General features: G+C 42.9%; 2 protein-coding genes across 6 annotated transcripts in view; one reads left to right on the top strand and one right to left on the bottom strand.

Moving 5' to 3' along the window:
- Nucleotides 1-15,252, bottom strand: part of LOC135114927 (uncharacterized) — a 364,637-nt gene that overhangs the window by 33,938 nt on the left and 315,447 nt on the right. For 2 of the 5 annotated variants that reach the window (XR_010275727.1, XM_064031225.1), the window contains one exon: nucleotides 3,498-3,866. The exons of 1 other annotated variant lie outside the window; for it this stretch is intronic. The gene's annotated coding sequence lies outside the window, so the exon portion shown is untranslated. Of the gene's footprint in view, nucleotides 1-3,497; nucleotides 3,867-15,252 lie in introns of those variants that run through there. 2 more of the 5 variants (XR_010275726.1, XM_064031217.1) reach the window with 1 other exon arrangement.
- LOC135114921 (PDF receptor-like) overlaps nucleotides 1-15,252 on the top strand; it is a 150,739-nt gene that overhangs the window by 7,689 nt on the left and 127,798 nt on the right.

The raw sequence follows: 15,252 nt of genomic DNA, 5'->3' as shown, positions 1-15,252 counted from the left end.
TCCAAGATTTTTTATTTTCCATTCCAAGTGTGTGTGTGTGTGTGTGTGTGTGTGTGTGTGTGTGTGTGTGTGTGTGTGTGTGTGTGTGTGTGTGTGTGTGTGTGTGTGTGTGTAATTCACCTACTACTTTGAGAATTACAGTCTCGTGAAATTACCTATTCAGAGAGAGAGAGAGAGAGAGAGAGAGAGAGAGAGAGAGAGAGAGAGAGAGAGAGAGAGAGAGAGAGAGAGAGAGAGCAGCAACAGCAGCAGCAGTAGCAGTAGCAGCAGCAGCAGCAGCAGCAAGGCGTCTGATAAGGTGTCCCATCAGAGGCTCCTGGAACAGGTTAGGGCGCTGGGATTGATGTGAACGTTTTGGTCTGAATCAGGTCAGGGTTAAGCGACAGATGACACAGAGCTACAGTCAGTGCATCCAAATCCAAGTTGGGGCAAGGAATTAATGGGATACCAAAGAGACCTTATCTTTAACATATATATACTTGATATAGATAATGACATCAGTATCAAATGTATTTAAATTTGCAGACGAAACGAAGACAGGTAGCTTAACCAAGTCCCTCTGCAGACAGACTTACGTAAATAAGATGAACGAATGGACAGATAGATGGAAACGTAATTTGATGGAAAGAAAAGCCAACCAGAGGACATCCACATAGGAATGGGTATACAATAAAGAAAGAGGCTCTGATCAAATCACAAGGGAAAACAGGGAAATATTAAAGTGTTACAGTTATCTCAGATATCCATCGGAGAATACAGCACACAGAGGTCAGAAATAAAACTTCTCTTGCATTTAGATTAATGTTTTAGGAGCCATAATATTTAAAGCCCGAAGTAATATTAAAGTAATTTTTGGCACTGGGCAGACCTCATCTACACCATGCTGCGTAGTTCCAGTCCCCATATTACAGGAGATATATAAATTTGTTACGAGTCAATACGGAGGATGAGGAGCAGAAATGTACAAGGCTTAGACTGAGAGGGGATCTGGCATAAGTACTTAAGTGACATAATGATTGACAGGATTCAAGCAGAGAGAGAGAGAGAGAGAGAGAGAGAGAGAGAGAGAGAGAGAGAGAGAGAGAGAGAGAGAGAGAGAGAGAGAGAGAGAGAGAGAGAGAGAGAGAGAGAGAGATTTACTTTCAAATAAAATGTTAGATTACTGGAATAGACTCAGTAACAAGGTTGTCAGTGCCAGGCCAACCTTAAAAAACAAACTTAAGGATAGGGATAATAGGATACAATTTTGTGTACGTAGATCATATTAAGGGACTGCCATGTTTAGGCCTACCTGTTATTTGTAGCCTCCCTTGAGAGAGAGAGAGAGAGAGAGAGAGAGAGAGAGAGAGAGAGAGAGAGAGAGAGAGAGAGAGAGAGAGAGAGAGAGAGAGAGAGAGAGAGAGAGAGAGAGAGAGAGAGAGAGAGAGAGAGAGAGTAGTGTATCTGTGTTCATAAAGGATGTTTGTGTACTTTGCTTGTGTGCACGGAGAAAAAGACTAGGTATCAAAAGACTAGCAAACACCCAAGACTGAACTAGTGAGCTTCCGGGACTGCCACAAAGGAAGCAAACCACTTACGGAAACGTGAGACCAGTGAACTTAAACTCTGAAAATGAACATCCTTGAAGAAAAAAAAAAAAAAGCGTCAAGGGAAGAAGACTAAAGAAAGAGAGAGTGTGAGAGAAAGTAGGCAAAGTTAGGGATGAGAGGGGACGTGACAGACAGACGCAGAAGGGGTTTTGTAAGGGATGACACGGGAAAGAGCCTGAGTGACGTACGCTGCAATGAATGACTGAAGGAGAGGGTCGGTGGTGCTGGGGCTCAAAAGGTGGATGTTAGGAAAGGACAGATGCTGGGCAGGGTACGGCAAGAGAGCTGTTTGTGATGATGGCGGTCTACACCTTTTTTTCTGGAGCCGGTGTATGTAGAAGTTTGAGAGGGAATGGTGGAAAGTAAATAAATACTGGAATGACTTGAGAGAGAGAGAGAGAGAGAGAGAGAGAGAGAGAGAGAGAGAGAGAGAGAGAGAGAGAGAGAGAGAGAGAGAGAGAGAGAGAGAGAGAGACCAGAAAGAAACGGAGGCGATGATAACACCTTTAACCTCCTGAACAGTGAAAACGTGCGAGGTCGTATAATCGGCGAAGCACAATAACGCGGAAGGAAGAAAGCAAGGGCGGAAAATAGCAAATGCTTCAGGCGAAAGAGCTGCGGATGAGACAGAAATTTACGAACATTACCATCACTTTTAACGACGTGAACGGGAACAGAATTTCTCTTGCACAGTCGTCAAAGGGAATGAAGGGAAGCAGTGGCACGAGCACGGCCGGCCTCTAGGCAACCAGGAAAAACACAACGCGGGAATGGAGCCAAGGTTTTGAAGGGCCTGAAACTTGAACCACTGTGTGTGTGTGTGTGTGTGTGTGTGTGTGTGTGTGTGTGTTGGGGGGAAGGGGAGGGGGAAGAAGCCTGAGGAGGGTAGGCAATCATCTTGCCGCCCTGACGATGAGTTAAAACTATTTGGCGAAAACTTGTCCCGGAAAGTATTTGTCGCCACGCCAGCAGCCAGGAGTGAAAAGTCGCTGGTGTGTGTGTGTGTGTGTGTGTGTGTGTGTGTGTGTGAGAGAGAGAGAGAGAGAGAGAGAGAGAGAGAGAGAGAGAGAGAGAGAGAGAGAGAGAGAGAGAGAGAGAGAGAGAGAGAGAGAGAGAGAGAGAGAGAGAGAGAGAGAGAGAGAGAGAGAGAGAGAGAGAGAGAGAGAGAATTTCATCCAGCAATAAGTAATATTCTATACACACATGGAGCTTTAAAATCAACAGTGCACCGTTGCGGGTAACAGTGGAGCCCCAGGGTGAGGCGGACGCGGGCGGCGGGTCATCACGGCCGGGCTAATGTTTCCCATGAGCGTAACATAAGTTGCCTGATACCGGCCACGCTGGGAGGCGAGGCAGTGATGACGCGGCGTGGTGCGTTACATGGCATGGCACAGAACATAAGATATAATTCAAAATCCCCTAAATCTTGTTGAAAATTCTCCTCTCTCTCTCTCTGAACACTGATGGTATTCAAAGCATTTCAGCGATGAATGAAAGCAGTCGTGAGCGTACACAGCCTTCCCACTCCATGTTGTCCTCACGCATTGCTGCTCACATTCTGTTTTCCCCTCTTTTGTGAAGCAGCGGCCGCGCCACACCAGTGACCCAGAAGTCAGGCGGCTTCCAGACTCCGCGGTGCTACTCCCTTTCCACTTTTCTCTGATCCTTTTAATGCATTGTACACCACCAAAAGTGACTTTCCATATAACAGATACACGTGGAAAAAATGAAAAGCTGTATATAGGTTTTGAGTGCAGCAATGTGATGCAGCACTGTGGTGCAGCATTAGGTGACTGAGAAGAAACTAAGTAAAGACAGGGCAGAGACAGCACTCGGCGGCGTATACGATCTGATCTAAAGCCGAGGAGATGTCATCCTAAACAAACATAGGTGGAAAAAAGAAAGCAGTGGCAGTTATAATGTTTACATTTGTTATCACATATAAACCTAAAAGACTGGAATTTTGGCTTGACGACACTCGCTGGTGGCTCACAGCTTTAATAAAATCCAAATTATCCTACAAAGTATATGAAAAGAACGATGATTCTCAATACAAACTTAAAACTTGTGCTTGTGATTCATAGGATGGAGGAGTTTCCAATTCACCAAGAGAACAAGATGCAGCAGGTATCGTACACACTGGTTAAGGAGTAGAAATCAACAGCAGTTTGGTAGTAAAGGATAAGACGATGTAAGCAGTTAAGCTGTTCAGACTGACTTGTTCACAGCGATAATGCTTCTTGGAGCAGCTCGATGAGGCTCCATCAACGCCATCTGCTGAGGAGAATGAGGCAGTAATACTGGGGAACGGGATATGAGGTGTGTGTGTGTGTGTGTGTGTGTGTGTGTGAGAGAGAGAGAGAGAGAGAGAGAGAGAGAGAGAGAGAGAGAGAGAGAGAGAGAGAGAGAGAGAGAGAGAGAGAGAGAGAGAGAGAGAGAGATAATGATTTCAGTACCACCATTTATTTAATGATTTCACAACAAGTGTAAAGAGAGAGGGGGCAGTAATGGAGGTCTTTGAATGATAATGCATGTGGGAGAGCAGCTTTAGGATGTAGGTCGTGCTTCATTAAGGAGTCATCAGCGCCTTCCGTGGGATCAGCGGATCAGCGGTGAGTGGCGCAGACTCTTCCATGCGCTGTGACTCTCCTGACAGAGGGGACGGGAAGCTGCAGCTAAGGTCTCTGTCTAATATTGAACTAGGCTGCGGAAGTAAATAGGAAAAGATTGACGTCATGATAAATTTTCAGATGCGATCATTAAGCAGCTTTATAAAAACTACAGAATAAAACTATGAATCATTTGAAACCACAAGCTTATAATAATCAATAAAGTAATGAATAAAAATTACGCCCAGTGTAGTTTTTACAGCGAGATGGTTTCGAGTCTGCTGCGGCTGAGCGTCTGACGGAAGATCTATTTACGAATATCTTTCCAGAAGTGAATGGGAACGCTCCCACTGATTAATGACATTACAGGTAAACTATACATGTTCCTCGCAGGCTAGGCAGGATATCCTGAAGAACAAGCGGTGGCCGGTTCATTACTAACCATGTTTCTGTTTATCAGTGCGGGGAAATAGTGCACGTGTTCCCGGCCTCATCCCTGGAGCTCGTCCCGGAACAATCACTTCACCGGAGCGCGGGGGAACGCTTCGTTGTATCGGAAAAGCTAGTGATTCAAATCTGAAAAACGAGTATGAGTTGAGCGCTCAAGTACCGCGCCTCGCACCTGCCTCCAGCTAATTACGCAGCGGTAAATTGTAGACCACCTAAGGATCTGAGCGAAACTACGTTAAAATAAAAGATTACGACGATGATATCCCAGAAAGAAAGAGTGCATTAGAACATCTGGAATCATGTAACCATGAGTCAGATTGTCAAATTATTGCGCAGCGCGATGTTGTGCTGCTGACCGTCACGAGTTCCTTCCATTAAGTTTTCTCATCCCGAGTAAAGGAAACAAGACTATAGTTTCAATATTGTAATGTAAAGGACAGGCCCGTTTGAGGCAGAACACACAAATACCTGCCGTGTTCGCTTTGAGCAACGCACAAACCCCAAACCTCTTCCTATCTACACTGCACACCCACACGCCACCTGCCGGGCGAAGGGCACACTAATGATTAATGGATGGTGATTAATGGGAACCCGATCAGTAAAAGTCAACAATCCTTTACTAATCTTAGGGGAGGGGTCGAGACCACAGTGTCTACGTAACTAATGGCTGTGATGATGAATATGAATATGATGATGATGATTATGATGATGATTATGATGATGGCGATGATGGTAATAATGATGATGGTGTTGATAATGACGAAGAGATCATACGTGACAATATAAGAAACGAAATATAATATAAAAAATGCAATTTTTAGCAATAATAGTAATGGTAATAGTAGTAGTAGTAGTAGTAGAAGTAATAGTAGTAATTCTTCTTTTTTCTTCTTTTTTTTTTCTTCTTCTTCTTCTTCTTATTATTATTATTATTACTACTGTTACTATTATTATCATCATTATTAACAACACAACAGTCTCAGTTGACGGTCTAGCAGTGGTCACATAACAGGGCTGCTGTTACACCATACATTATCTACACGCATCGTACTTTCCCTCTACAAATTTTCCTCACATCCAACACACTGGCCCAAAGGCGGGATAACACGACGCCTTGGAAACCTAAAGATGCCTGCCGTTCTATATTTGCCTGTAATCCTTAAAAAAAAAATGATGCCAGGCCTTTTATTACTGCAAGCCAAACAACTCATGAAAAGAAAAAAAGTGTGTCCCGATCCGTACACAGCGAACGAGAGAGAGAGAGAGAGAGAGAGAGAGAGAGAGAGAGAGAGAGAGAGAGAGAGAGAGAGAGAGAGAGAGAGAATCGCAGCTGCCACCACAATACACAAAATTTCCATTCGCTGCTGTGAGCCAAAAACTGCAATAAAAACAATAATAATATATGTATCTGTAAATTTCTACTTTCCCTTCACCCAAAACACTGCCGTTGACGTCACACAAATATGGAAGGGTGAGGCTGACAGCGCGGCGGCGGTGGTGGTGGTGGTGGTGGTGGTGGCAATACTGATGGGTGGAGGAGGATATGAGTTTCAGGGATGGTGCAGAGAGGGGCTGTGGTGGAATAGTGAGAGAACCCATCCATTCAATACTAACTAACTATTCAGCTGTTTGACTAATTGATGTAATGATAAATAGGTGACAAAACGAGTTGATAGGCAAACACACACACACACACACAAACAAACATACAGCTCACATGGGCAGATATTGTTCAGCACGTGATCTTTGAAGACTGTGATGAATAATTTACACACACACACACATACACACACACACACACACACACACACACAGCTGCTCACGTGCTCCACAACCACGCAAAGTGCCTCTAAATAACATGATTTCAAATTGGGGGTTGTAAAGTGGTTCATTCTTAGCGGCAGCGCCACCTCAATTATACTGCATTACGGATCACACTCACGCTGCGCGCCACTTGAGGGTAAACAGACCAGAAATAAGAGAGCACATGAAAAAAGGAGTGGAGGGCGGCAACACAAACACACAGACATACATGCATATATCTGGATGGAGCAGGAAAGCGATACTTATTTCCATTGTCCCTTCCAGCTCCCATTGGTTCCTTTTCAAGCAGGGAAGGATGGGAAGGGGTTCTGTCAGATGTGGCGACAGTGCAAGGACGAGGAAGAAGCAGAAAGGGAAAATTGGTGCTATGGTAGTTGTAGTGATGCAGGCGATGTTCGTGTTGGTATTGGATGTGCTTGTGGGAATGGTGGGACCGAGGCAGAATCGAGGGCAAGAGGAGGAGGAGGAGGAGGAGTTGAATCAGGAGGCAGAGGATGAGGAGGAAAAGGAGGAGAGCTGAACATGATCATAGACGTATCTCAACAGAATCTCTTCGGTGGATGAAATAAAGTGGTATTAACCAATGTGCTTCGTTCTGGTGACTCTTCTCCTCACTGAAAAAAATATAACACACACACACACACACACACACACACACACACACACACACACACACACATCTATACCTATTACGATGATAGATGGAAATAGGTAGGTATATTTCATACAGGGACTGCCACGTGTAAGCCTGGTCGCTTCTTGCAGCTTCCCTTATTTCTTATGTTCTTATGTACTAAGAGAGTGCTGACTTTGTTTTCATGTGTACATGTGTGTGTGTGTGTGTGTGTGTGTGTCCCACTTTTTTACAGTAGTAACGGCAATTTTGGAGATACAAGTAAGCCTGCTCAGCGCCAAGGGGTCGGTAATAAGATTTAAGGAAAAATTATCAGCAAAAAAATGCACTTCATTAGGCAGAGTGCATTTACCGTGCTAATTCATCCACGAGGTTCCTTTCACGCCCCAGAAATTGACATCATGAGCAGTGCAGAGAGAGAGAGAGAGAGAGAGAGAGAGAGAGAGAGAGAGAGAGAGAGGAGAGAGAGAGAGAGAGAGAGAGTGAAGCTGGAGAGAGAGTGTGTGTGTGTGTGTGTGTGTGTGTGTGTGTGCTCTTAGGAGATAAAGATAAAAGGATAACCTCCACCACCACCAACACCACCATCATCACCACCACTACTACTGCTACTACTTCTACTACTAATACTACTTCTACTACTACTACTACTACTACTACTACTACTACTACTACTACTTCTACTACTACTACTACTTCTACTACTACTACTTCTACTACTACCACTACTACTACTACTACTTCTGCTACTACTGCTACTACTAACTACTACTACTACTACTACTACTACTACTACTACTACTACTACTACTACTGCTGCTGCTATCACTACTACTACCTCAATAGCATTTAATGTACCATTCCTACAATCAAGAAACAAGCGCGCGCGCAAGCACACACACACACACACACACACACACACACACACACACACACACACATCGCTAATATGATGGTCTATGAAAATGGAGGAGGCCGCTGTAACCAGAGAATCATACTCCATGAGAAAGTGACGACACGTGTGTGTGTGTGTGTGTGTGTGTGTGTGTGTGTGTGTGCGCGGAATCGTCATACGACACCATCACTATGGAAATGCCATTATGAAGTGGTCGATTATGGCTTCTCCACCTCTAAGTGGCATTACAGCGGACTGTCAGCGCGGCGGTTACGTTACCAGCTGGTGCAATGGCAGCCACCTAATGTCCCTAAGCCAACCCATTCAGCGGGGAATTCCATTGCCAATCATCGCCTATAGAAAACTATGGTCGATTTCAAGAGGCGGAACGGGCGTATTGAAGTTATTATGGTGCTGGCATAGACGTGGTCAGAAATCAAGTAAGTAACCTGCACTCGCTTCTGCTTTTTGTGTTGCCCTCAGTGTTGGAACTCTTGATCTCCTGACAGTCTCGTTACAAAGCCTGACAACTGTTACATTCTTGGTAAATATGAGGATTTGATGTCGAAGGAAATACTTAACGTATGAAATTAAATGGTATATATTACTTGACTTTTAAACCATGACTGTACTTGCCGCGAGCCAGACAGAAAGGCAGGTATCCATAAACTCTTCTACTTTATACGTATATTTTACACACACACACACACACACACACACACACACACACACACACACACACACACACACGTAACAATTTCTCTTCAAGAGCAGCATGAAAGATAAAATGTGTGAATATTATCATTTTTCCTTTTTCACTGAATAGCAACTCGAACGGTGTTAAGGTTGTTGACTGGCAGGAGTCATCTGTCAGACACGCAGCCCCGGTAAAGGAAGCGACTCGAGTGTTTCTAATAAGAGGTTGAAAAACATGCTACAAAGGCGCGGCTGAAGCTTATGATTGTGACTACCATCTGCAATAGGAGGAGGATTAGGATAAAAAAAAGATGGAGCACAGGACTTGACTAGCACACTGTGACTTTCTTAGAAAGGCTTTGTTGTCAGTAGATTCCTTCTTTTCTGTGGCATCTGTTTGTTCGTCCTGTCCCACCTCATCCTCCCGCCTTTTTATCCAATCTCCGTCTTTTCAGCTCTCAGGCTTTATCTCTGTGTTGATATTCTGAAACAGCATGGAATTTCAAAGGGCGAAGAAAACCAAAAAATGAAAAGATGTAATAAACTTCCTCCATTTGTCTTATTTCCCCAAGTTTATAATATATTCATATTTATAAATTTATATTTGGTTAAAAAAATGCCAAAACAAGAAGCCCCGCAGCGTAGGGGAGGACGTTCCACTCTGGCCAGGCGGCAATTACAAGACTCCAAACAGAGGAGGAACAACACGGAAAATGTATCTTGAGAATGTGTGGAATTGCTGCGCGGTACAATATATCAGCACTAAATTACCCTTTGAACTGCGAGGAGCCAAATTCCATTCTATGGCAACATTCTGGTATTTGACTTTCAGAAGCATAGATGCCGCCCCTTTTGGTCTCAGGCCACGCGACTGATGGAATCCATGACTGATGGAATCCATGACTGCACCTAAGATCAGTCAATAAAATAGGAAATAGAAATATCACGTAAGAGTGAAGTGGAATTCTTGAAATTTCAGTAAAACTTGGAGATGGTTCATAAAACTGCCAAACTTCTGGCAAAGAGCACGAAGTTAATCCTTTCCGTAGCCAACAGACCTCTCCTGAAGAATGTAGCAGGAAACAATTTTGTTTTTTTCCACAAACTACTTTTCAGGGAATGCTAACCAGCATAGTTTGTGAATAAATATTTAAAGGAGGATCTTCCAAGTTTTTTTTGAAGTATGATAGGAAAAGGTGGGCTGAGGCGCGCACAGAACCCAGCACAATGTGAACATCCAAGGCTTTCGAATGGAGGTTGTGCAGACAGGTGGGGCAGTGGATGGCTGCTGCTACACTCCCTGTGGAGGTTCTCGCTTCTTTTATACTAAGAGACACAAAGGAGTTATCTCATCGACTTTCAAGATGAAATAGTGCAAAAAAAGTAAAGGAATCCTAACAAAATTTGCAACAGACAATTTTATACACTTAAAAAAATAATAATGCTTCCTACGAGAAAACCTTTGTGCGACAGTAACAACTTGTGACAAAATGCTCTTGCTAAGAGTAAAATAATTTGGTAGTTTTAGATTTTCAAATATTTGCAACAGGTTTATCCTCCATGTGTGGAAATATTATAGTCGACTCAAACTCTATTTTTATCTTATATTCACAGGATGAGTGTCAGGAGAGGTGTCATTACTTTATTGTCAAAAATAAACAAATAAAATCATGTTCATATTTTATGCTACACTAGGGAAATATTTTTTCAATTTGTAGATATACATAGTCCCTTCTGTTCCTCATGTGACCTTACCGACTGTCCTGAACTCTTAACTAATGGACTGGCCGTAGCTGGCGATGGCCGTCAGGCTGCAGCACACACTGGCCTCCGCATTACTTTCTCAGCCTGTATTGCTGATCAATAATTCCATTTACAACTTTGAAGAAAATAAATAAAACGGAAGAAATCTTTGAGATCTTGAAAAATAGTAAGACTGCAGCATCATCACATTATTCTTTGTGAATGTAATACTACAACACCCAGATATATCTAAGGAGAATGATCTCACAAAAAAAAAAAATAATAATAAAAATTCTAGTCATGCAGTGCAGCCCCACAATTCCCATAGGAAAACCACACTACACTGCCCCCCCTCCCCCCCGGAATGGCTGTGTGGTGACAACTAGGCAGCAGCGAGGGACAGCCCGGAGCAACACCCGGTGTCGTGTCCAGTATAAGGGAACAGCCACGAACATGACCGGAATCAGGGAGCGGAGCGGAGGCACGGGGCGTCTCCATCAGTAGCACAGGGAATGATGCATTGGATCAGTGAACACGACGAGAAAACTGAGTCAGTTATGGAGCTCACTGATTTCCTCGACAGTATAACATAACAATTGATTAATGGATAGGATAGTGGACGCTACCAATCATTTAACGCATTCTGGGACAGCGATGCAATGAAATTTGTACAGCAGCAAGGAAAACATGACGCCATGCCAGGAGTAGCGGGATGGTGACGGTGGTGAGCTTGACCGGTCACCGAGGAAGGAGTTTGAGTTATCGGCACGGAGGAGCATGAACAGTCTTCGCTTAGTGAAGGTGCTGTCTGCTACCTGTCAGCACCTAACACCTCTCAAAAATCTAGACGTCTACAATGTTTTTCCTCATTATCTTACCTGTATCATCCTGCTAATGGTCGTTCCCAGCCTGCACTGAATTCCTTGGCTTGCGTTGATATCTGTCAGCATTTTAAAGTAAGAGACATTGTCAGTATTTGAAGACCTTCCATTGAGGCGAATTTTTCGAATGTGAATAAGCTAAGTCATCAGACTAATTGGTTGCATTTCCCAGAGACTATTGATCGAAGTCATTAAATTGATTAAGTATTCAGTTTCATTTACGTTGAGCAATTATTTCATCAGCGCACAGAGCCACACGGCGGGTCAAAGGCGGGTGCGAGTATTACAGAGACCATGTGTAGTCGTGTAAACCATTATTGTTGTGCACGCCTTGTAATGATTCCAGGAGACAACACTGTCCAGAAACGATTCTAAATAATAGAAGTCAGTAAAAACACACCCGTATTCGTCATTTTGATCCTTTTCGACTCATTAATAGGCAATGATTCACTCAAAATAACACTTTTTTTCATTAAATTCCTTGGCAAATAACAAAAACTTTTATAAAAGTTTGTCTATGCAATGTTTAGGAACTCTATTCCTATGTTTCAACAATTTTATTTAGTTTTTCTATAAAATATGCATAATTTTCCAGCCCTTACAATCTATTTCACTTTCCTAAGGAGCGTCGCACATGTACCACAGATCCCTACCTTGTAAGTGTCAGGGCCGAGTCACAGCGTACCATATATTCGAACTGAACCACTAATATCTCAGCTTGCCGCTGTAATTTGGTGACATTTATTCGTGGAACCGAGGTATCGGAAATATACTTAACATAACCTACCATGACAGAATATCAATAATTTGTCCCTGCATGTACAAACACGCGCCTGGTGTCCTGCTTTATGAAATGTGATATATTCAACACGTTCTGGTCTGGTGCTCCTAAAACCCAATCATATCTTTACTTTTATGGAAAATATGGATGTTGTTACACACACACACACTCCACTCTCTCTCTCTCTCTCTCTCTCTCTCTCTCTCTCTCTCTCTCTCTCTCTCTCTCTCTCTCTCGCTCTCTGTGCTGTGCTGTGCTGTGCTGTGCTGTGATGTGTGTGTGTGTGTGTGTGTGTGTGTGTGTGTGTGTGTGAGTGAAAAGGCTTGATCACATGGAATCTTAAGTTAAAAAGAAGTGTACAGGCATGGCATGGAACTATTCTGTTTATCATTCGTTGCATGCGTTCCTGAGATCTCAGAATAGCAGAACCTCTACTAATTCATCAACATAGACTTACTATGAACTCAAAAGACACTACTGTAAAAGAATGTGATATAATTTTATTTGTATTCTTTTTGGGTTTGGGTATTGTTGCATTTATCTGTGCATTTCTGTGGACTTTACATCCTTAGGGGTAACATAGTTTGCGTATAGTTTGCCCGGAACCATGCCAAGTCTGTTCTCCAACTAGCCAAAAACTCCTTCATTAACATAGTGTCAAAACCTTTCAAGATCTAACTCCCCTCATGACTTCTGGCATCTAGCCTAAAATATCTCCAATAACTTTGCTTCATCTTCTTTCCCTCCTTTATTTCAACCAGATGGCACCACTGCTATCACATCTATTTCTAATGCTGAACTCTTCGCTCAAACCTTTGCTAAAAACTCTACCTTGGACAATTCTGGGCTTGTACTTCCCTCTCCTCCATCCTCTGACTACTTCAAGCTACCCATTAAAATTCTTCGCAATGATATTTTCCATGCCCTTGCTGGCCTAAACCCTCGGAAGGCTTATGGACCTGATGGGGTCCCTCCTATTGTTCCTCGAAACTGTGCCTACGTGCTTGCACCTTGCCTAGTCAAACTCTTTCAGCTCTGTCTGTCAACATCTACCTTTCCTTTTTGGTGGAAGTTTGCCTACATTCAGCCTGTTCCTAAAAAGGGTGACCGTTCTAATCCCTCAAACTACCGTCCTATTGCTTTAATTTCCTGCCTATCTAAAGTTTTTAAATCTATCCTCAACAGGAAGATTCTTAAATATCTATCACTTCACAACCTTCTATCTGATCGCCAGTATGGGTTCCGTCAAGGCCGCTCTACTGATGATCTTCTGGCTTTCCCTACTGAGTCCTGGTCATCCTCTTTTAGAGATTTTGGTGAAACTTTTGCTGTTGCCTTGGACATATCAAAAGCTTTTGATAGAGTCTGGCACAAAGCTTTGATTTCCAAACTACCCTCCTACGGCTTCTATCCTTCTCTCTGTAACTTCATCTCTAAGTTTTCTTTCTGACCGTTCAATTGGTGCTGTGGTAGACGGTCACTGTTCTTCTAAATCTATTAACAGTGCTGTTCCTCAGGGTTCTGTCCTGTCACCCACTCTCTTCTTATTATTCATTAATGATCTTCTAAACCAAACTTCTTGTCCTATCCACTCCTACGCTGATGATACCACCCTGCACTTTTCCACGTCTTTTCATAGACGTCCAACCCTTCAGGAGGTAAACATTTCACGCAGGGAAGCCACAGAACACTTGACTTCTGACCTTTCTAAAATTTCTGATTGGGGCAGAGGAAACTTGGTATTGTTCAATGCCTCAAAAACTCAATTCTTCCATCTATCAACTCGACACAACCTTCCAGACAACTATCCCCTCTACTTCAATCACACTCAACTGTCCCCCTCTACTACACTGAAGATCCTCGGTCTGTCCTTTACTTATAATCTGAACTGGAAACTTCACATTTCATCTTTAGCTAAAACAGCTTCTATGAAATTAGGTGTTCTGAGACGTCTCCGCCAGTTTTCCTCCCCCCCTCCAGCTGCTAACTCTGCACAAGGACCTTATCCGTCCATGTATGGTGTATGCTTCACATGTCTGGGGAGGGTTCCACTCATAACGCTCTTCTAGACAGGGTGGAATCAAAAGCTTTTCGTCTTATTAACTCTTCTCCTCTAACTGACTGTCTTCAGCCTCTCTCTCATCGCCGCAATGTTGCATCTCTAGCTGTCTTCAACCGCTATTTTCATGCTAGCTGCTCTTCTAATCTTGCTAACTGCATGCCTCCCCTCCTCCCGAGGCCTCGCTGCACAAGACTTTCTTCTTTCTCTCACCCCTTTTCTGTCCACCTCTCTAACGCAAGAGTTAACCAGTATCCTCAATCATTCATCCCTTTCTTTGGTAAACTCTGGAACTCCTTGCCTGCTTCTGTATTTCCACCTTCCTATGACTTGAATTCCTTCAAGAGGGAGGTTTCAATTTTTGACTACTGCTTTGACCCTTTTATGGGACTGACATTTCAGTGGGCTTTTTTTTTTTCATTGGACTTTTGTTGCTCTTGGCCAGTGTCCCTCCTACATAAAAAAGAAAATTTTTTTTTTTTCTTTTCTAGCAATAGGCGCCCTCCATGGAAAAAGAACGGGGTGTTCCTTAGCTGGTATTGACAGTAGCCGAGGTGCTCCAAACGGTTGTAAGAAACTCAGTCTCTTCCTCCCTCTCACCAAGAGATCTTTTCCCCCTTTTTTCTTGTTTGCAATGTGTCTGAAGATGAAAGTCCTGTATGTAGCGCAACATACGTGACGATGAATAAAACCAGAACCGTTCTGCCGCTGTTCTTCTACGCCTTCCTCTTCACCTTAAATGTGTGTGTGCATATATATATATATATATATATATATATATATATATATATATATATATATATATATATATATATATATATATATATATATATATATATATATTCTCTTGGAGGCTCAGATTCGAGCGAGGGATTCCTTTTGAGGAAGCTACGAATTATTCGTTCAGACATGAGCTTGGGGCGATGGAGTGTAAACAATTGTTGAGCTTTAAAAAAAAAAAAAAAACTCAATTGTTGAGCTTTAAAAAAAAAAAATCTCCTTCTGTGAAAAAAAAAAAAAATCACAAACCACTCGTCCCGGGCTTACCCAGCACGTGAGTAGAATAACACCAAGAACCAGAAAAATGCAACACA

Source organism: Scylla paramamosain, chromosome 2 (genome assembly GCF_035594125.1).
Source record: "Scylla paramamosain isolate STU-SP2022 chromosome 2, ASM3559412v1, whole genome shotgun sequence".
NCBI lineage: Eukaryota > Metazoa > Arthropoda > Malacostraca > Decapoda > Portunidae > Scylla > Scylla paramamosain.
The sequence above is the reverse complement of the archived record's forward strand: the minus strand, read 5'-3'. Positions and strand labels throughout refer to the sequence as shown.